This window comes from Sylvia atricapilla, unplaced genomic scaffold (assembly GCF_009819655.1).
Source record: "Sylvia atricapilla isolate bSylAtr1 unplaced genomic scaffold, bSylAtr1.pri scaffold_72_arrow_ctg1, whole genome shotgun sequence".
Taxonomy (NCBI): domain Eukaryota; kingdom Metazoa; phylum Chordata; class Aves; order Passeriformes; family Sylviidae; genus Sylvia; species Sylvia atricapilla.
Window position 1 is genome coordinate 148,604 of NW_027077157.1, and position 22,547 is coordinate 171,150.

At 42.8% G+C, this 22,547-nt stretch overlaps 1 long non-coding RNA gene across 1 annotated transcript in view; it reads right to left on the minus strand.

The window, feature by feature from the left end:
- Nucleotides 1-13,583, minus strand: part of LOC136375015 (uncharacterized) — a 71,966-nt gene extending 58,383 nt beyond the window's left edge. The window contains exon 1 of the long non-coding RNA XR_010746029.1: nt 13,377-13,583. This is a non-coding gene — a long non-coding RNA (uncharacterized lncRNA). The remainder of the gene's footprint in view (nt 1-13,376) is intronic.
- Nucleotides 13,584-22,547: the final 8,964 nt, after the last annotated feature.

The window sequence follows — 22,547 nt, forward strand, 5'->3', positions numbered from 1 at the left end:
GGTTTGTGAAAAACAAATGATTTTCAACTAATCCAATGCCTTTCTTGGGCAGGATAATAGACACAGTACATGGTGGGGCTATGTAATTTGGCTTCTATTAAGCTTTTGACTTTTTTCTCATGGTATCTTTATATACTGCACAGGAAATTGTGTCCAGCCTGAAAACACTGCACACAGTGGAGTGGAGACCATTCAAAACTTATATTTCCCTGCCAGGGTAAGAGGGCATTTAAAGTGATCCAGCTGGTTTCTGTTCAGTATTTTCATTAAGGACTCAGGTAATGGAGTGGGGGTAAAATGCACAAAGGACATCACACTGTTAAGCTGTAAGGATGATGGAAGACAAAACTAGAATGCTAAAGGACTTTGTTAATTTGGCAGAAAAGGCTAAACCAACAGGACCAGGTTCAGCTTTTCAAAGTCCCATATCTAAGGAAGATAAGCGATAAGCTGGGGTAGAAAATAGAGAGTAGTAATTTTGGGGTACAAATACCCTTGGTCCCTATTCACACAGGCCCAGGAGTGTACAAAGATGTGAGGACTGAGTTAAAACCTTCCGAGAAACTAAGATACATAAAACCATCCAGACAGTGAGGTAGAAATGCAAGTCTAGTTTTAAATAAATAGAGGATTTTTAAGTGCCTTAAAAATAAGAGTCTGTGTTAGTAAGTAAGAAAGAGACCTAGTGCCCAGTTTAAATTTCAGTGATACTGCTTTTTGCAAAGTTAGTTAAATTCTAATCATAATAAAAATAAGGTAGCCTTGCTAGAAATTCCTAGATAGAACAGATAGAACTATATGCATAGAATTTGTGTAAGAATTTATGAAAATTACACACATCAATTTTAGCTTAGATAGGTCCAACACTTTTGTAGAGAGTTTGTGTTTAATCTGATTGGCTAAAATCAGAATAAAATGCAGTAAGAATATTAGTAAAGCACACGCTTAGGGAATATGGAATATGGGTGCTGTTGTTGCCTGTTGCCTTTACTGCTGCTGATAAGGTGCTGCTGCTTCTGCTTGGGACTTAGAGACTTTGTGTTAGGAGGCTTCTGCATATTTCTCTGGTCTCTAACAACTTTGCCTTCATGGGACTGATGTAAAAATGCAATAAAGGACTTGCTTTTACTACTACCCAGCTTCTATTCTTCAGTGAAGATGTCCAGACTTCTCAGCATCATAGTAACTGCCCAGGAGTGTAAATGTCAGGGAAAGATACTGGAGTGGACAACAGCAGAACTAGTATTTTTGCAAAAACATATATTTCTTTGGTTAATGAGAATGTGGATAAATTAGAGGTAGCTCGAGGGAGAGTTTAGAAAGCAAAGAATGAAAATCGAAAGAAGTGGTTATGTTTTAATATAAAGAAAATAGACAGGAAAACAGTATCTTGGTTTGCAACAGGTTTTGTATAGAGGGTGGCAGCTGTTTGTTCTGCTTTCATACTTGAGACAAAACAGTAACACATTGATTCATTCCATGTGGGAGAAAGAAATTCAGACTGGAGTTTAGTGATGATGTAAAATGGTAGGGTTCTGGACATCTCTGCAGATGTTGAAGACTGACCAGATATTTTTTAGGAATGAGAATTGAGATGTACCCAACCCCTCTGTTAATACACAGGATTGAAAGTAAGGTGTCTTCAGTACCAATTTGACTCCACTTTTCTAAGACTGCTGTTATCCCCAAGTAAATTCATTGGGGTTTTTTTTTTCCCCATCTTTTAAATAAAAGGTAAGGAAAAGGTAAGGGTAAAAAGGTAAAGCTGTAGTCCCTATCTGAATACAGCTCTGTGTTAGTTAGTCTTCCTTTCCAGAATGGTTGTACCTTGTGGTGCTCTGATAGCCTTTTCTATATTCTGTCTGAAATCTTGTTCACTTGAGGTCTTTTATCTGTGGGATGGCTGTTCCTGCTGAAACACTGAAAATGTGCTCCAGGAGACAATTTGAACTATTTGATCTCATATGATACCTGTTAAAATTTTAAACTTAGAAGCTGGGCCAAACCAACTGGTGTAAAATATAGGCACGGGAGACGCTCAGTAGAGCAAGTGACAAAAAGCCCCACCAGACTTCACCCGAAATGAAAGGATGTGCAAGGCTTTAGTCATGCAGTGAAAAGACCTGTTGTTTTCCTGTTAGTAAGTTTAAGGGGAAGGGAGGTGTTGGAATAAAATAACATGTGAGAAAAGCAAGGTACATCATGGATCTGGAGCATGACAGGGAGCAAAAATTGGAGGGATAAGTCACTGGGTTTGTGCTACTGAAGAAAACTTCTGTGTGGGCTGGGCAAGGCTGTGAGTAATGACAGTCTATAGCATTGGATCCTGTGATGGTGGAAACAGGTATCCTGTTAGGTAAACATGTTTTCTACCAAAAATTACTTGACACCATCATGTTATCCTTCTCCTCATTAAAACAACTGTCAGGGTCCTCAATTTTGGGGTAAATTGAGAGAAAAATCGTGTATTACAAAACCTAGTTTAAAAGAAATACTGTTCAGAGAAATAAAAGCTGATATCATCATCCCTCCCTCATGGAGACAGATAGTTCTTCTTTCTCAGACAGCATGCTCCAAACAAATGAGCAACCCACTGTCCTTTTCTCACTCCATTTTCCATGCTCATACACAAGTAAGGCAGAGGAGACGTGCAAATTGTTGACTGAAGATCTAAATCCTACTTCTGTTTCATTTCTGCTCCCAATTAACCAAGAACTAGAAAACTGAAATTCTTTCAGTCCTGTAGAGGACTGCAATAGAGGAGCACAAAGCTCAGACATTACAAACTTCTTTAAATCACAGTGGTCTGTTGGAAGTCATTTGCTTTCAAACTGGTGTTGGGGTTTATTTATTTATTGTTTGTTTGTTTGGGTTTTGGGGGTGTTTTGGGGGGGGTGTTTTATTGTTTGGTTTGGGGTTTTTTTGGGGGGCTTTTTGGGTGGGTGTGTGTGTTTTGGGGTTTTTTGCTGGGGGGTTCTTTTTCTCCTAATGGAAAGAAAAATATCCTTATAAAGGAAGAAGCCAAAAGGTTTCTCTCATTTGATATCACAGTTGTATTTTTGATATGTTTCATTAGAGCTTCAGTTCTACTGTTCTTTTATGACCACTGTCTTATGGGCATATCAGCTTGTTCATGAGCCAACACCTTTTCTTCTGCCATGAGCTATAATGCTGTTGTTCGGTGAGCCATCAAATGTTGTTGGATTTTCCAACTCTGGATGTGTCTTGTTTTTTACTTTACATGACAAAACCAGGTGATAGGTGTTTTGAGAAGGTGGTTTTAAAATTACTGTTGTGTTCAAAGGGCTCTCTGCCACAGGTAATCTGACCATCTCCTGAGCAAGGGGTAAAATGTATTTTGTTTGTAGCAAGGGATGAAAGGAATCAAATATTTTTTAGAGAGTAAGACCTAGATGTAGAACAAGTCCTGACATTGGTAAAGTGGTTGTTCTGCTCTTTCAGATATGGTATAGGGAATAAAATGAAGAAAAAATGACCTTTTGCCAATGATAATGCATTCATGGGTCTGTTTGCACAGCTCAAGATGAAAAGCCTTTATGAAATTCTGTTGTATGAGTGACACATGTCAGATGAAGCTCTTAAGGGATATCTGGCATCATACACACAACAATTCCATGTTTGATTGCACAGAATGATGCCAGCAGCTTCTGTTAATGTCAGAAGCTAAATTCAAGCCAAACTCTCAAGCAAGTTTTACATACTTTCTAAAGCTGTCATCTGTGATATTCTGTCTTTGGTTCCTCTTCTTTCTAACATAATTTTTTTCCAGCTTTATTCTTTGAATGTGTATTATCAGAATAGTATAATCCATGTACAATTATACTGTAAAGTTCTGTATTTGGGTCCCACACTCCCAGTAACATCTCAGCCTGACCAAGAGTCACATTCAGAGCTGAATTTTGGGTTTCTGTTGCAGCTGTCGGTCACAGGCAATGCCTGAGGCAAGAAGATATTGGGATTATTTACATTCATGTTCTCGTCTGTGCCAAAAGCAGGTATCAGCATCTGCATGTGTGTCATCTATCAGCAGCTTCTCTGTGATGAAATGTTTTACTTTTCAGCACAGAATCTGTAAAGTTGCTTAAAAATACTAGAAGGACCAGACTGATTTACTGCTAAAGTCATATAATGACAGCTATTGGTATGTAAGAAATGATCTTGGAACTAGAATGAAATCAAAGAAGAAACATTCTTACAAAATACAGTCAGGACTTACTGTTTATTGATATTTGGGGGAAAGATGTGTACATGTAAATGCACATCCATATGTCAAGATAAACCTCTTTTTAGAGTTGCTTATGTTTGTTTTCTATTTTGTGTCATAGCATTTGCTGATTAATTACATTTTACACAACTGCAGAACATTTGTCATGTCTCAGTGTATGTGAAATACAACTGATCTTCACCATGTGAGAAAGAGATAGAGCATTGTGCTGGTTTGAGGAGCTGGCTCAAGCCCTTAGGCTGGAAAAATCTGGGAAAGACAGAATATCCAGAGAAAACAGATCCAACAGTCTATTTGCTCTTATTGATTTTAACATCAGTACTTGATATCAGGGTCTAGCTAATGATGATTTCTTTCTTCTTTCTAACAGTTGGAGAATTCTGTTTCAATGCCTTGAAACAAAGCACTTTAAAATCAATTCTGTTACCCCACAAAGAGTTTTGTTGGGATCTCTGGTGGTTGCTTTTTCCAACAGTGAAGTTTCTGTTCAGTTGTTATCCATGGCAAGCACCCAAACAACCTGTCTCCTGTCCTTTTTGTTTTGTAGCAGTCTGACAGCAGTATCTGCTTCCAAGACTTCAGTTAGATTGACATTCATGAGCAGAAGGTATTCATTTCACCTTCACAGTGCCCTCCCCAAAATCAGCATGATGTTGTGCCATATACATAATTTATCACTAATCCCATGACAGGAAAACTACATGAGGATGTCTCCGACATTACCCAGGGTGACAAGAGAATGATTTTTTTCTGTGTCACTGTTTCCATCATGCTGTTTATCAAAGAAAACACTTTGTCCATGAAAATCACCTGACTTGTTTGATAACCTTTGTCAGAACATTAACCAAACCCCAACCTGAAGCATATTTTAAGGCCTATTTTTCTGCCACGGGTCATCTCAACTTGGTAACTTCAGTATAACAAATGGAAGACAAGCACATAGACAAAGGTGTAGAGATGGCATTGCTCACTGGGAGCATGTTGATTTTTATAAGCTAAACAGGTTAACGCCGTCTTTGTACATGTTGATTCATCCATTAGCACCTCTGCTGTGATTGCCAATGGGGCTGAATAAATTGCTTATTTTTAGGATCCAGAACCCAAGTGTGAGAAGCAGGACACAATCTTACTTCCTCTGAGGCAGGAAGGAAAATGTTTCATTAAATACTTGGGGGTGGTCTACTCCCAAAAGCAAAAATGGGGTGAGCCTGTACACTTGAACATTCTCCTGATACATGCCATGATTGTGGTACCCTCCTCTCCTTTCTGCTCCACCAAGCACCTGCGTAGGGCTTTGCAATTCAGTTTTTCAGAGAAGGCAATTCAGGTTTGGTGGTCAAGAGTAATTGTTTAAGTAAGAGGTTTGTAAGAATTCTGGAAGATACAGGGATGAAAAAAACCCCATGCTTCTCTAATCAGAGCTCACAAATCAGTTCCTTTTCCCAGGAAGCTCTTGGATGGCAAGAATTGCTTAATTATTTCTAGAAAGTAGATAGTAGTATGAAACTCCAGAGCTCAGCTTCAGTCCTTTGGAGGGAAAGGGAAAGGGAAAGGAAAGGAAAGGAAAGGAAAGGAAAGGAAAGGAAAAAGGAAAGGAAAGGAAAGGAAAGGAAAGGAAAGGAAGAAAGGATATAAGGGGTTTTTTTTAAAGATTAAAAATACATGTGTTTTAAGTACAGCTTTTGAGTAAGATTTTTTTCAGCAGATAAACACCTTGAAAAAGGTTCAATCTGGAACAGATGCTTTTGATTTTTCTACTGAGTAAGATAGGAGAAAAAATATAATTTTGATAAGATGTTCTTTATTTCAGTTTTGCAGGAGTTATGCACATAACCACGTTTATATTGAAACAAATATTGAAGCAAAAATTGAAGTATGTTTCTGAAATTATTGATAATACTTTTGTTTTTATTTCTACAATCTCTTTTTCCTATAGTATTTTTTTTTTCTGTGAGTGAAATAGCTGGACAAACTCATGTGTTCTTTTGTAGGACTGAAATGTGTAGTTTTAATTGAAGAAAAGCAAACAGGTTTGGTTTTTTTCCTGCATGATAGAATATAACATTGCTTTTCAATGACAGTTGTTAGATGAAAATTTTAAAAACTACTTCCTCTTGACAGTGTCTCCCATTTAAATGTCTGTTAGATTTCTTTCTTATGTCACATTCGGAAATTGCTATGTTTCACTGTAAGAGAATGAAAACCTAATGTTATTTTTCTAACTGGCAAAGGTGATCACTTTTAAATAAGTTCAAGTGAGCTGCTCAGAGATAAGAAATCTGTACTTAGCTGTGAAGTAATTGAAAGAAAATAAAATGAAATTAGTACTGAGAGTGCTTTGTTTGGATTAAGTCAATCACTATCTGTGAGTTGCCAGACAGGATTTTGAAAATTGAACTGCATTGAATAATAGTAGTATGATTTCATAAACTGTGGTTGCAAGAACCAATCAGAGTGTAGCAAATTAACTGCGGGGGAAAATAAATATATAGTTATGCCTCAGTAGCTGTAAAGTGCCTCTGTGCTCTCACTGAGACAGTCCCTTTTAAGAGCAAAAATCTACATATTTTGGAGTTCATGTAGCTTGCCGGTATTTTCTGGTGGAGAAGAGATAATGTCCCTGAGGTCACTTTCATTTTGTTGCATTAAGGTAAAGGCCTCTGAAAATGGATTAAGAATGAGACTTAAATTTCAAAAGCATTACTGTAAAGTGTATTTGATGTGAAAATGGCTTTTTGTTCATATTCCAGTTATTGTGCTCGTTAGATACTATATTGGTGAAGAAAAAAAAGCACCCATCAGTGAATTGTAATGGATACATGAATTACTCCTCACTATCTTTCCTTTTGCATTATGTATCATTCTGCTTGGAGCACAGTATTAGCATTGTTTTCTTGAAAATAACATTTTCTTCAATTCTGTGACATTTTAATCAAGAAATGAAATAATATTATTTATACTTACGCTGAAAAATATAGGTTTATTCCTCCATATTAACTTCTGTAACTGAATTTAAGTAACAAGTACTTTTTACAAAATTCACCACCAGCAGCATCAAATGTATATGAAGCCAAAATGAAGATTTAAGGGGAAGATTTTCAATGGCACATACCACTTAGCATTTCCTTTTCCTTTTGGAAATCTCTTCTGCTTAATTGGAGTAGAATGACCTATTTTCAAGTTAATTCAGTGTTATTACATTTTAGTAGAGCACTCTGAATGTTAGTAGCTGAGCACTGGCAAACTGGGGAACCAAAGCGATTCTGATCTCTTTTCACTGTTGTATCCGTCACTCTTGACTACATTTGGGGCTACTCAGCAAGCATTAGTTAGGAGCTGTTTGCCGTGGTGTACAGTGATGTCTGAGGTGCTCATGCTGTGCTTGCACCAGTGCAGGGACCAGTTTGAGTGCAGGGGGCCAGCGAGGTGTCCCTTCCCAGGAGCCAGGGCTGCCTGGGGACACCCAGCAATGGCAGTAACACGGGAGGGGTTATTGCTAGCCAGAGAAAGAAGCTTGCAGGGGGCCAGTTCCTGGGGATGAGGAGAGTTTGTGAGAGGGGCTTGCCATGGCAGCTGCCTCTGAGGAGCTGCCAAGGTAAAGAGGGAGGTGGAATGACAGGAAAGGCCTAGGACAGGCAGCATGAGGAGCTGATGAAAGCTGCCCCAAGGGTTGTAGCAGGGTCTCGGAGAAGCATGTGGCCTTGGACTGCTGATTTGACACAGTACTGGGGGCATGCAGAAAGCAGAGAGAGGGGCTTAAGGCCTGGGTAGATATGCAGAGCTGCCAAAGGTGTGAAAGTGCAGGTGTGAAGCCTCAGGAGTCAGCTGTGCCTCACACCAGAGGGCTGAGGGCAGCTGAGATGCCCATGGGTTTTCAGGAGCTGGTCCCTGGGGTGGAGATCCCCTTAAAAGCATGCTCAGGTGGAAAGTCTGCTTTGTACTCATGGGAAAAGAATTGCCCTTTAGCTCAAAATTTAAACCTAAATTGAAAATCGGCACTGTGCTTCACTTGGGCCTGTGTGGCAGGCATCAGATAGAGCTGCTCTTTTAACAGTAGTAGGAATTGTATACATGTGAAAAATCATTTTGGTCTCTGTTCTTAATTATTTAATAAGGAACTGATGGAATGAACAAAAAAGATTGAGTGCCTTTAAGTACAGAACTTAGACATTTCCCTGGCAAAGCTTTAATATTTGATGCAGAGATTGTTTTTATGGATAAGCATATGGTCACAGCAGGTGTTAACTAAAGTGGCCTGAGAAGGGAATGTGATTTCCCTTCCCTCCCCCAGTCCTCCAGCCCAGAGGATGTACTGCCCATGGTGAGATCCATTGAGTGGTGTGAGAATCTGCAGCACAGTTCCCCTTCTCCTTTCAGATGTGGGTTGTGCTTCTCCCTGATTGCTGCAGCAATGGGCTTTAACCTCTAGGAGCAGCATGTACCTCCACAATTTATTTCTCCATTTCCAATTTCACAGTGCAAACTTCCTGGGTGCAGTTCCCAGACAGGGGTGGTTTGCCATGAGCTCGCTGGTGATGGACGTGGGATATTAATTTTGAAGAATTAAGGACTTTAGTTAAACTAGATATTGCTGACGTAGACTTCCCTTTACTAACTAGACATTGTTGAGGTAAACTTCCCTTTTTTTAACATAAGCCGGATTTAAGGAACCGATAAATCAGGAGACCTGTCAACTTAATCAATAGACTCCAAGAACACAATGTGATCATAAATCAGATAGTCTTGAGAAAACAGGATCCAGGTGTCACCAACACTAAAAGGTTAAAAATGCAAAGCGAGGAAGACGCATCTTACTTCATCATTTTGAGACCCCATCCCATAAGAAGGACCACCGACCCATTTCAAAGAACAAACTACGCATGCTTAATTGCTTTTTGGCTAATTACCATACGAAGCGGGGAATGGGATGGACCAGAGTCAGTAAATATGCATTTGTGTTTTGAGTATTCAACACTTGTACATAAAAAGACCCTGTGAGCATCTGTAAATTGCGTGTGTGTGTTTGGGAGCTATAAAACACGCTGCCCGGCGTCGTAATAAACATCCACTTTCTAACTTCAAACTGTTAGAGAGTCTTTGTCCGTCATAGTTGGATATTGGTATTAGATCAATATCCATATTTTTTAAACTAATCAGAGTAAAGCTGCTTGGGGGATGTGCAAGGAAGAACTACGGTGGCAGGGGAGGGCAGCATTTATAAACTGTCTCTATATTTCCCTGTAATTCTGGGTGTTTGGATTTAGCCTGGGCTTGTCAGCTGAGTCATAAACAGCCAGCTCCTGAACTCTCAATGAATGTTTGAAACACTTTCTACAGAAAGACAAGGTAGTCATGGTTCCAAAGGAAAAATTGTAAATGGAGGGTAACGGTTGCTGGGGAATTTCCTTGGGAATGATGGATCTCAGGCATGTGGAGTTTTGGAGGTGCAGTCCCAGCTTGAGCCTTGGGCACCTGCGGGAGAAGAGGGCTCCTAAAGCCCGGAGCCCCAGCGGCTCAGGTGCAGACAAGGAACTGTCCAGGGAATGAGCAGCAAGTCCCCTCTGCCCCCGCCCTCACACTCGGGGTGGCGGCAGCTGCAGGTGCGAGTTGTCGCAGGACGGTGAGGGGACACACGGCCCCAGGTGAGAGCTGTAAATGGGAATGAGCGGGAGGTTCCTGCCGGGGCCGGTTGAAGCGGGGAGTCTCCGCTCCTTCCAGCACTGAGCTGCGGGAGGAGAGGAGTGCCTGCTGCCCTCCTGGCTGTGGTTTATGGAACGCCGGTGGCAGCCTCTCCCGGGGCCTGCAGGAGCACGTGGATGTGGAGCGTTCCTTCCCAAGGTGCTGCGAAATTATCCTCTGTGCCCCGCAGCAGCAGGTAAGCCGCTGTGGCTTTTGCCGGGGGTGGGGGGGCTTTTTTCCCTTTGCAGCTTCGTCTTGCCGATTCCTTCTTGGTGCTCCCGGAAGAAAAAAAAAAAAAAAAAAAAAAAAGAGTTAAGAGGATGAAAGGAGCTCAAATGGAGTGATGAAACTTCTCTTCCATTGTTGTCTGTGTTTAAACTGGGGGGAATCTGTGTTCACCTGGGATTTTAATACATAGTGGTGCTTACCTGTGGTTTTTATTCAGTGTTACATTCTTTGATGGTTTCTAGTGTTTGTTTGGCTTTTTGGTATTATTTGTTATGCACAGTTTGGTCTTTGAGTGGGGTTAACTTTTTGGGTGGATTTCTATTTGAGGTGGAACTAATTTAAGGAGCTGCCTTTGATGGACGTCTGACGTGTGTTATTGTTTTGTTGACTGTGTGTAGAGATCCAGGTTGGGTCGGCTCAGTCTAGCTGGTTGGAGTTTGGGTGTTATGTTAGATGTAGCTTTGAAATTTTTAAGGCTTTCTGTGTTTAGTGGGTTTTAACAATTTATTGTGTAGCTTTGTTTTGCTGATAGATGGTGTATGATGAGGATTATGGTGTATTTATTTCAGTGTTAGGTTTCTTAGTTTCCATGTTGCTCAGAGTGTTTTTGAACTGGGCTTTGCTGTTGAATTGTTTTTCGGTGGGGTCTTACATTTCCAAGGGGACGTTTTCTAAAGTTTCCAGTGGTGTAACCGGCTGTAGTGTGAGGTAGAGGGGAGGGTTTTATTTATTTAGTGGTGGCTTTTATCATGGGGAGTGTGTAGTGTTTGTTTTGGTGGGTTTGAGGCAATGTGATGTAGTTAATTTCTTCGGGTTTCCTGATGTTTATAATGGCATTATTGTTTGCTGTCTTATTGGGGTTTATTTATTCAGCTTGTTTGACTACAGTGTATGTTCTGTAGTTATGGATAATTTGGGAGATATCGTTTACAGTCAAATGGATCTTTGGGCTTTTTGTGTATTTATAGGTGGTGTTTTTGTTTTGAATGGTTTTGAGGCACTGTGGGTTTATCAAGTTAGGAATAACTGGGTTTAGTGTTGTTGATTTAAGTATATTTCTGCTCTTGTTATTTTTGTCGTTTGATTGATTTATTGTTGTGTAGTTTGATTTGTTGGCTGTTGTAGTTTAGGGTAAACTTGGGCAGAAACTTTTGAATGGGGTTTTTTTGGAAAGTAAACCCAAAGGGTATCTCTCTTTTAAATTGCTTTGGGAAGGAACTTCCTTGGAGTAAAGTGGAAATAACTGTTTATTTACCAAAGCAAGTGCTCACAAGCATCAAGAATGAGTAACACAAAATAATTAAGCCTTTTGTTATTTTGAAGTGTGATGGTGAATTCAGGAAGTCCTTGCTGTGGGTTGTAGCTGAGCTCCTTTGGTCTCTTATCAGCTGTTCCGGTGTTGATAAAATGCTGAGGCCCAGGCCCAGTGGGCTGCAGGTGCCAGCTCTCGGTGCTTCTCTGGGTTTTGTCAGTCTGCAGCAGGTTTGCTCAGCCCTAAGGAAAAGGAAAAAAAACCAGTGCAGGGGACTTCTCTGCCCTAGCCAGCTGGAACTAAGAGCCAGGCAGCTCTCTGTGCTGCAGTCTGTCAGTGCTTGGGCTGAGCATACTGGAGAGGGAGTGCACAGGAGTGAGCCACTCTCTTCTTAAAACAAACCGTGCACTTTTTCTTTTTTTCCTTGCTTTGCCCTCAGAATTAACCTTCAAGGTGCCAAACATGACATACAGCACAAACACACAACTGGGGATACAGGCAGCATCAAGTCACCCTAGGACAGTCATTTCGGTGGGGTTATTAGTTTTATGTTTGGGAACATAGGTATTGATATGGTGGATTTTTTTAGGTAGCTTTTTGGGGTAATGATGTTTATTTTTTAGTAGTTTAGGGGTTTAAATGTTGTTGATTAGTTTGGGTTTTTTAGCTAATTGTATAGGGTATTGATTATTACTTTTGAGTTAGTGTAGTGATAAAGTTTTGGGTTGGGTTTTTTTGGTCATGGTAAGGGTCATTTGTACAGTTTTGAGTTTAGCAAATTGGTTCTGGTTGATCTTTTTACTTTTTTTGTGCTTTGATGTGTGGGATTCCATATGGTTGTTTCTACTGTTGTTCCATTTTTATGATGTGGTAAGAATTGCTAGTGAAAAGAGCGTAGTGTGGTTTGTTGGCTGGTAGTTGGTTTGTATGGTGGAGTTTTTTAGTTTGTGTTTGGTTTTGGGTTTTTTGTTAATGAGATTAAAGGTTTTATTGGGTTAAATTGTAATTATTTTAAAGATTTTAGGGAGATTTAGGTTTTGGTAGCATGCACTGTCTGAAGGGAGTCATTTATTTGTGGTATTGGTGGCATGGTGGGTAGAGGGCATTTTTCAAGTAGTTATTTTAAATGCTTGGGGGCTTTTGGCACTTGAAATATTTGTTTTGGAGGAAGTTTGCTTGGAACGTTTGGGGTTAGTTATAATGGGATTGCTTTTTTTTTAATGAGGTGTTTTTAGGTTTTATTGCAGTTAAAAGTTTGTAAATTTTTGTTATGTTAGTAATCGACAATAGGTTTTGATTTTTGTATGTGGTGATGGGATTAGGGTATACGGCGTACTAGTGTTGAGTAAGGATTTAACGTTTTGTGGTTTTGATGTGTTAGGTTAATGAATTTATGTGCTTCAAAAGACAGTTGTTCTCTGCTTCTTACTTGGCCAGAGGCAGGGCTCTAACTTGGGCTTCTGGTATATATTGTTTGTGTGTTTCAGGTGGTCCATTGTATTATACAGGGACCCCCTCACTGACCAGCCGGCAGATCTGCCGAGATCATGCCTCGATGTTTGGATTTCTTTATGGTACCTGACTGAGAGACAGCAGGAAGTTCCCTGAGGGTGAGGCAGCCTTCTCTGGCACCTGACGTGGAATGTCATCCCCTGACATCCGAGAGATAAGTGGAGGGCTCGGAGCCACAGAGGGAATCAAAGTGGGGTGCTGGGTCAGGAAGTCACCGGGAGGGGTTTTTGAGTCACACATTCTGGCCCCGTAGATTTCTCTGACCCCATTTTTCTGCCCCACAGATTCCTGACCCATGGATTTTCCTGCCCCGTAGATTTCCTGGCTCTGTTTCTCTCCCCCAGCTCTGCCCCACACGTTCCTTCCCCCATTCCTGCCCCACAGATCTCTGCCCCATGGATTTTTCTGCCCCCTGATTTTCTCCCTGAGCTCTGCCCCATACATAATCCTGCCCTACACCTATCCTGCCCCACATCCTGACCTCGTTTCTCTGCCCCACACATTCCTGCCCTACAGAGTTTCAGATGTCAAATACAAGTGAGTCTCGAGTTTCTTTGCATCTACTCCCACAAACTACAGGTGCCTCTTGGATAGGAGCAAGTAGACCTGTTGAATCCCCACTTCCCTTTAAAATCAGAGCAGAGGAAGCAGATTTTAAATCATCATTCCATGAACTTCTCCTGACTCGATGAGTGTGCCAAAAGTTTTCAGTGTTAGGAATTTGTGAGCTTGTTTTCCAGGCAAGCTGGGATTTTGGTATTATTCCTTCCTTGTATTTGATGTTTCTCCTCTCTGGTTTTAGGAAGGGAATGTCTATTGCAAATGCTAGTTTTCCATCCTGATTGGGATTTCGGTACGTCTTAGGGCACGTTTCCAAGGAACTTTACCACATTAATGTTGGTAAATCAGGCATTGTTCAGCAGCGTACCCACAGAATTCTGTGAATTCCCAGGAAAACTTGCCAAGTGTTTCATGGCCATGATTCATCTGTTTGTAAAGTTCAATTTGCTGCATTTGTAATTCCATGAATCCCATTAAAACTTCAGTCCTGGCCTGGCTGCTGAAGTGAATAAAATTAAGGGACTCCTAGTTGTTCAAGTGTTAGAAGTTTGGTTACTGTTACTTGTTACTGTTGAGTGCACTGGTATCCATAGCAACTTGCATGCCCCTAACCTTCCCTCAAAAGTTTGTATTCCAGACCCCAGTTTCTTACCCCTTGTATTGTACACCCCTTGCCCTCTGCTGCTCCTCCCACCTGCCCTCTGCCTGCTCCACTTCCTGCGTGCTCCACTTCCTGTTCCCTGCCAGTGCCCGGCCTGCCCATCAAACTGCTGTTGCCACCCTTATGGAAAACCCAAGGACTCCCATGAAGCTCCGCTCCAAGAGGAAGTGGAGTTGCTGGCAAAATAGTCCAAAAGCTGCAACCCAACACAAAATCCAAATAAAGGAAAGACACTACAGTACTGAGAGGACCATCAGCTACCGGGGGACTGATTCTGCCGTCTCGCCATGACCACAGGAGAACTGAGCAAAGGTGACGACCGTAGACCAGACGTGCCAAATTGAGATCCAGAGAACACCCGTGAGGGTGAACTCCTGGCTCTGCAGCGGCTCTGCAGCAACGAGGGCAGTGGCAGGACCGACTGGGACCTCCTCCTCGGTGGAGCAGCAGGGGCGTAGGCCATCCCTCGAGCTTCCCCTTTTTAAATGAAGGCATTTAAGGAGTTAATATCATCTCCTGCCTGCCCTGGTCATTTCTAACAGCTGCTGTTCCTGGGACACAGTGAGGTGGTTCTTCCCTGCCTTGGCACACGTGTGGATGCTCGTCCAAAGTGAGCTTCTCGCTAAGATAGAATTTGTTTGCAAGCAAAACTGGGCATTGTCTAGAAAACCTTAGTTTGTGGGAGGCACTGGGTTTTGTTTTTTTTTTCCATATTGCAGCCTAATCCAGGAAACTCCTGGAGCTGTGTTAGGCAGGGGCATGAGGGCAGAGCTGCATTTATTTAATTTTGTATTTTATTTATTATGTGTCATTTTGTCTTCTTTATGTTTATTTTTTGTGTTATTTTTGTTAGATTGTGTTTTTAAAACGTTTTTCTTCCTATTCTTTTAATTTTAATTTTTAATTTTCCTTTATTTTTTACCTAATTTTAGTTCCTTTTAGTAATTGTAGTTTTTTATTCAATTTTATTGATCTTTATTTTTCATTTTAATTTTTAAATTTTAAATTTTATTTCCTTTTTATATTTAATTTTGTTTCTTATTTTATGTATTTTTGTTTTATTTTTTCATGTTTTCTTTGTTCCTTTTTTCCCCAGACTCTTTCTTTCCCCGGGGCTGTGGAAGTTTGGCTGCTGGCAAGAAAGAAGTTGAAAAACGACCTCCCTGTGCCCTGGACGTGTGGATAGAATCCAGGCCGCAGTCAGCAAAAGCTCCGTGTTTTCTGCTCAGGGTCAAACAGCTGAACGGAGAAAGCCCTGAACCCCCCGGGGCCGTTTTATTCCTTTCAGCCCCCGAACAGGTCTCGTCCCACCCGTGCACAGAATTGCCAGCAGCAGCCTGATGTCGGGGTGTATTTCAGAGGCAGCCACAAAACAAAGTCGACGCTTTTTTTGTAACTCCCCGAACCTCCTTGTTTATTATTATAGCCATGGTGGAATTAATTTGTTCTTTTAGTAAAACATTCTGTATAAAACATGTACGATATCTAAAGCCTGTGTCTCTTTGAAATAAAAGTATTCTGCAGCTCCGTGATTGTTTCCAGGATGACGTTAACCTCCCATCTACAAAATAAAGGGAGGAGTTCCCTGAAGGAGATGGGCCTTCTCCTGAGATGACATTACTAATGACTCAATGCTCCTCGCCTGATTGAGCCTTTATCCACACTCTGCCCCGGGGCCGTGGGTATGCCCGAGTTCCCGAAAAACTAATCAGAAGTATCGGCTCTGCCCCGAGCCCCACTCATCAGAGCAGCAGAGGAAAAGAAAAGAAATGTAAATTTGAAAACAGCTGCAGAGTAGACAAGAGAAAGAGGCAACCTTTTTCCTCAAGCAGAGACTGTCTGGGGCAGAATCTGTGAGCGGGGAGGGGTGCGGCTTTGCAGTCACACCTGAGGTGCACCCAGCATTTAATCCCGGGGGCTATATGCTGTCCCATTGATGTTGGCTTTTTCCACAAAATACTGATTCACAAAATTCTACTAATGAATTGGCCCTTTTAAATGAAATTGGACTCGTTATTTATAACTTTTATTAACAAAGAAATCCAAAACAAAGCAAAAAAAAACCCTCACAACCACTCCCCCAAGAACAAAACACTGAAAGAGAAAATATCCCAGTAATTTTCAAATAAAAATTACATCTTGACCCCTTAGAGACCCAGGTGCATTTAATCCTAATTAAGTGTGGTTCTGATGTGTTAGGTTGATGATTTCATCTAGTTTAAAATACTGTTTATTTGTTAATATGTTAAAAACGAATTTAAAAAAAAAAGTTAAAAAAATTGAAAAATAACAAGAAATATCAATAATAAACATAAGTACAATATATACAGCTACATGTTAAATATATTTATAACGTATTATATGCAGTAGACATAGATATGAATAAAAAAGACGAATGGTAATGATGATAAATAAAATATTAAAAAAATTAATACAAAAAAAATTGGAACATAGCTTAAACGAAAGGCTTTTTTGGTTTCAGGTTTGGCTGATGGCTGGGTTCTTGCAGTTGTGGTTGGGGGTCTTTTGGGCCGTTTATTCCAGAGGATGTTCGGAAGGGCATTTTTGGCCACGCGCTTCTTTGCCTCCCGCTGTGCGCCGCTGCCCCGGGCCGGGCTGTGCGGCGGTGCTGCCACCGTGTGGGCAGAGAGCGGTACTGCAGCTGCTCCCGTGCCCGTCAGCGAGCCGCACGGCAGCCCCGGGCTGTGAGCTCGAGGGCAGTGCTGCCGCCCGACCGTCCAAAGATCAAGGCCAAAATGGCGGGAAAAATGCAGGGACCTCCGGGTGCGTGATAGCCGGCTGCCTGCGCGCGACACGGATCACGACGCCGCCTGGAGGCAATTTTCCGTCCCGTTTTCAGAGTGTGCAGACGGGGGCTGTGGGTTCAACCGCGCCGCGGCTGGGTTCAGTCTGTCGATTTAGTCAGGCGACTGAGTAAACAGCCAGTAGGGGACCATAGTGGGGTGCCACAACCAAAATGGCGGCTCGTCGCACGGGGCTTGACCTTTCCAAAATGGCGGCCAAAAAGGCGGGAAAAGTGCAAGGACTCCATATTTGTCTACCCAACTGCCTGTGCAGAAAGCCGGCTACGGCGCCGCCTGGGAGCAATTTTCCGCGCCGTTTCCAGAACGTACGGATGTGGGTTGCGGGTTCAACCGCGCCGCGGCTGGGTTCAGTTGGTCGATTTAGTCAGGCGCCTGAGTAAACAGCCAATAGGGGACCTTAGTGGGGTGCCACAAAAAAGATGGCGACGCGACCGGAAGTGGCTTCACCCACAACAAAGATGGCGGCGCGGAAGGGCGGAAACACCCGAATGTGGCCGAACAGCCGAAAATAACCGATGCCTGACGAAAATCGCCGACTCTAAGCCGGCAGCCGAACCCAGCCGACTTTAGCCGACTTGAACTGCGTGCAGCCGGACGCAGCCGCGGTCAGCCGAGCGAGCCGAGCCGAGCCGAGCCGAGCGGAGGGCGGTTCTGGGGCGGCCCCGGGCCGGTGTCAGGCGTCACCGCCCCTGCCTCGGTGGGCAATTCGAAGGCCATGTGGGGGGCTGCTGCCCGGGCGGGACACGCTGGCGCTGTGGCCAGGAGCTGGAGCACTCGCTGTCACTGCTGGAGCCGGGCGGCGGCCCGAGAGCGGCTGGAGCCGGGCGTTGGGTGGCGAGGAGAGCGGCTGCATATCCTGCCGTGCGGTGAGTGCCGGCCTGGCCACCCGCCGTGGGCCCGGAGTTGCAGGTCTCCGAGCTGCTCGGAGAGTGCGGGTGGGGAGAGCCGGTCGTGGCTGGGCACAGCCCCGGGCAGTCGGGGCTTCCCGGAGAAGGCGCCGAGGAGAGCGCCGGAAAAGGGCGCGGGGTGCTGGTGTGCCCCCGGGAGCCCCCGGAGCATTTCCTCGGGGGGGTCTGTCCGAGCCGCTTATGGCGTGAGGGACGAGGGATTTCTCACAAGGACACGGAGTGAGCCGGACGAGGGGAATGGCCTCAGGATGAAGGGGGGCAGGTCTAGATTAAATATCAGGAAGAAATTATTCCCTGTGGGGGCAGTGGGGCCCTGGCACGGGTTACCTCGAGAAGCTGATTTGTTTAAAAATATATGGATATTGATCTAATACCAATATCCAACTATGATGGACAAAGACTCTCTAACAGTTTGAAGTTAGAAAGTGGATGTTTATTACGACGCCGGGCAGCGTGAGGGATAGCTCCCAAATACACACGCGCAATTTACAGATGATCACAGGGTCTTTTTATGTACAAGTGTTGAATACCCAAAACACAAATGCATATTCATGACTCTGGTCCACCCCATTCCCTGCTTCGTATGGTAATTAGCCAAAAAGCAATTAAGCATGCATAGTTTGTTCTTTGAAATGGGTCGGTGGTCCTTCTTATGGGGTGGGGTCTCAAAATGATGAAGTAAGATGCGTCTTCCTCGCTTTGCCTTTTTAACCTTTTAGTGTTGGTGACACCTGGATCCTGTTTTCTCAAGACTATCTGATTTATGATCACATTGTGTTCTTGGAGTCTATTGATTAAGTTGACAGGTCTCCTGATTTATCGGTTCCTTAAATCCAGCTTATGTTAAAAAAAGGAAGTTTCAATGTAAAAGGGGAGTCTACGTCAGCAATGTCTAGTTTAACTAAAGTTCTTTATTCTTCAAAATGTAAAGGGAAGTCTACGTCAGCAAGTCCGCGTCTATTTTAACTAAAGTCCTTAATTCTTTAAAATTAATATCTCATTCCCCACTTCTTCTTTAAAGTGAGTAAATTCCTTTACTCAATATAGAGAGTCTTCTTCATCTATCCAAGCCACACAGCTGGTGTCTCTCAAGAGTAAGCCATATGCTTTTGATAGCGAGGTTAAGGCTGCTACTCGTCGTAGCATCCTCCAATTCCAAACAAGTATTGCAACAGATAAAATTAAACTTATACTAACTAAAATAAGCAACACAACTCTGGGGTGGACTAAGGTGTTTAGTATACCAGTTGCTGTTGGAGACCACCCAAAAAGAACATCCCACCAATGATGAGACAAATGTTCTTCAAACCTTTTAAAAACTCCTTTGATGGTCTCTGTATCATGGTGAATTGTAATTAATGTCTTTTTGCCCCCTTCTCTAATTTCCTTTAAGATTTCTCTCAGTTCGAGGTGTTTCATCAATTGAGCAATTGGAGTCAAATTCATCCCTATGGGCACAGGCAGTATCTTCTCTACAGTGGTTCTTTATATATTGTTGTGATACTACAGGTGCTCGATAGGAAATCACATCCCTTAATTCTGACAAAATTGCAAACACACAAATTGAATTTGGTCTCCCTTACAATTTGGCTGTCTATTCTTATAATGGGGCACGCTGTCCTTAGACAGACACAACCTTGTCCTGTATACACCAATGAAGTTTTCTGTTCGCCTGGATGCATTTCAAAGTGACAAATATTTTGATCTGTCTCTAAGCAAGTGTCTTTGACACCTTCTAATGTCCCCTCACATATGTATCCTAGTTGTCTCCTCGCAGTGCAGGGCTCTAGATTAACAGTTTGCCATTTTCCTTCAATTTCTCTTGCCCACATCCTGTGCTCAGAAGGGTACAATACAGTTCCCCCATGGTTTAATCTACGGGGACTATTGGATGTATCAGGTCCACTGAGGCATCATGTGTGGTTATTGCACACCCCTCTATTTTGAGCCTAAACTGTGGACATTGACTCAAGCATTTGTCACAACATTCAGGACTAATGCGGATGGATCTCATGGGTGGGTGGTAAGCCTTGTGGAACCCATCCTGTACGAATGCATATTTACATCCCCAAACATTTCTTCCTTCCCACAAGCTTGCATTCGTGACTTTTAGCATCTTATTTAGAGCCTTACAAGAGTAAGCATCATAAGCTCTCCCTTGACACCTATTTATCTCAGTCACATTGTACCTGCGTGGTACTGCATTGACTCTCATTATGGTTAAGGGAATTACTGCAATAATTACAACTTTCCTCATAATGTCCATACTGTGAATGCATCTATTCGTGATTCCGAGTGAACTTCAGCTTCAGTTCATTATCGCCTGGTGTGATTTTCTAGATTCCTTCTGGGGCTTTCTTCACTCGGGAGTGATGGATCCAGGCCTTCTGTTCCTTGACCTTGATTGCAGTGAAGGTAGTAAGAAGCACCTGGAATGGTCCTTCCCACTGTGGTTCCAACGGTCTTTCTGCAAAAGACTTAATATATACATAATCCCCAGGTTGTATATCATGTACTGGCCCATCTAATTCCCTGTTTTGAGCTCCAGCCACATGTTTCTCAATTTCTCTGAGTTGTCTATTTAGTGCCACCATACATCTATGTAGGGTTTCTTCCCCTACTTGCATGGGTGTTGTTCCTTCTTGAACTGCATATGGCCTTCCATATAATATTTCAAAAGGGCTCAGTTTATCTTTTGCCCTTGGTTTTGTCCGAATTCGCAATAATGCCAATGGGAGAGCCTGGGGCCAGGGCAAATTTGCTTCTCGCCCCAGTCTCACTATTTGTTGTTTAATCAAGTGGTTCATTTTTCCACTTGGCCACTAGATTGAGAGTGATATGGGGTATGTAATTCCCAGTCTATTCCCAGATGGTTGCTTATTTGCTGTACAATTTTTGAAATAAAGTGTGGTCCTCTATCTGAGGATATGGTGTCTGGAACTCCAAAACGAGGTATTATTTCTTGCAACAGTGCTTTGGTTACCTCTCGGGCCTTAGCTGTTTTGGCAGGAAAGGCTTCTGGCCATCCTGAAAAAGTGTCAGTTAACACCAATAGGTAATGATATCCTCCCTTCCTGGGCAGCTCTGTAAAGTCAATTTGCCATTGTTGCTCAGGTCCACAGCCTTTCCCAATTTGTCCCACTTTAGGCTTTGGGGTGTTTTTGGGATTAGTTCGGAGGCAAAGACTACACTGACGAGTTACTTGTATCACTGTGCCCTGCAATTTCCTGGCCATGATTCTTTCTTTTAAATGGTTATACAGGGCATCTATTCCCCAGTGTGTTTTCTCGTGTTCTCTCTGTACTAATGACCACAACAAATAGGAGGGTACTATAAGTTTTCCTTCTTCTGTCACAGCCCATCCCTCCTGGTTATAACTTGCCTTTTCTGCCTTAATAAGTCTCTTATCCTTTTTATTGTATATGGGCTTACCTTCAATAGAAATTTTTCCATCTGGGATTAATGCTGCCTCAATTGTCTCATCAGTTATCTTACTTTTAGCTGCTTCTTTTGCCTCTCTATCCGCCAGCATGTTCCCCTCTTCCAACTCCGAGCTCACTTTCTGGTGTGCCTTGATGTGCATGATGCCTACCTTTTCAGGCAGTTGCACTGCATCTAACTGTCTCAATATTTCTTGTGCGTGTTTAATGTTCTTCCCTTGTGAGTTTAACAGTCCTCTCTCTTTCCAAATGGCTCCATGTGCATGAACTACTCCAAATGCATACCTTGAGTCCGTATAGATGTTAATTCTTTTTCCTTTTGCCAGCTCCAGAGCTCGAATTAAGGCAACTATCTCAGCCTTCTGTGCAGAGGTATTTGTTGGTAATGGTTTGGACTCTATTACCTCTCTGCTTGTGGTAACTGCATACCCAGCATGTCTCTTTCCACTGATGACATAGCTGCTCCCATCAGTCATTTTCAAGCGGGGTATCTTTCAGATCCAGGCGACTGAAGTAGGTGGCTTCAATGGTCTCCAGGCAATCATGGATCACTGGTTCTCCCATACTGCCACTGAGGAAGGAAGCTGGGTTCACAATGTTAGTTACCACAATCTCAATATCATCTTGTTCCACCAGTATAGCTTGGTACTTCAGGAATCTCTGTGGGGAGAGCCAGTGCCCCCCTTTCGTTTCCAGGACTGTAGACACTGTGTGAGACACTAGCACATCTTCTGACCCAGGGTGAACTTGCGTGCCTCTTGGATGTTCACTGCCACTGCTGCTACGGCTCTGAGACACCCTGGCCACCCCTGAGCTGCCGTATCCAGCTGTTTAGAGAGGTAGGCAACTACCCTTCGATATGGACCCAGATTTTGTGCTAGTATCCCTAAAGCAATCCCTTGCTTCTCACGAGAAAACAAAAAGAATAGCCTACTCACATCTGGAAGTCCCAAGGCTGGTGCTGACATGAGGGCCTTCTTTAGCTGGTCAAAAGCTTGAGCTGCTTCTTTTGTCCATTGAAGATCTCTGCTTCCTTCCGTGATCAAGGCATACAGAGGTTAACAAGTAATCCATAATTAAAAATCCACAATCTGCACCATCCTGTCATACCTAAAAAGGTTCTCAGTTCCTTCACTGTCTGAGGCTTTGGGGTCTGGCACATTGCCTCTTTGCGATCTTGCCCTAGGGTTCTTTGTCCAGCACTCACTTCATAGCCCAGGTAAATTACTGTTTGC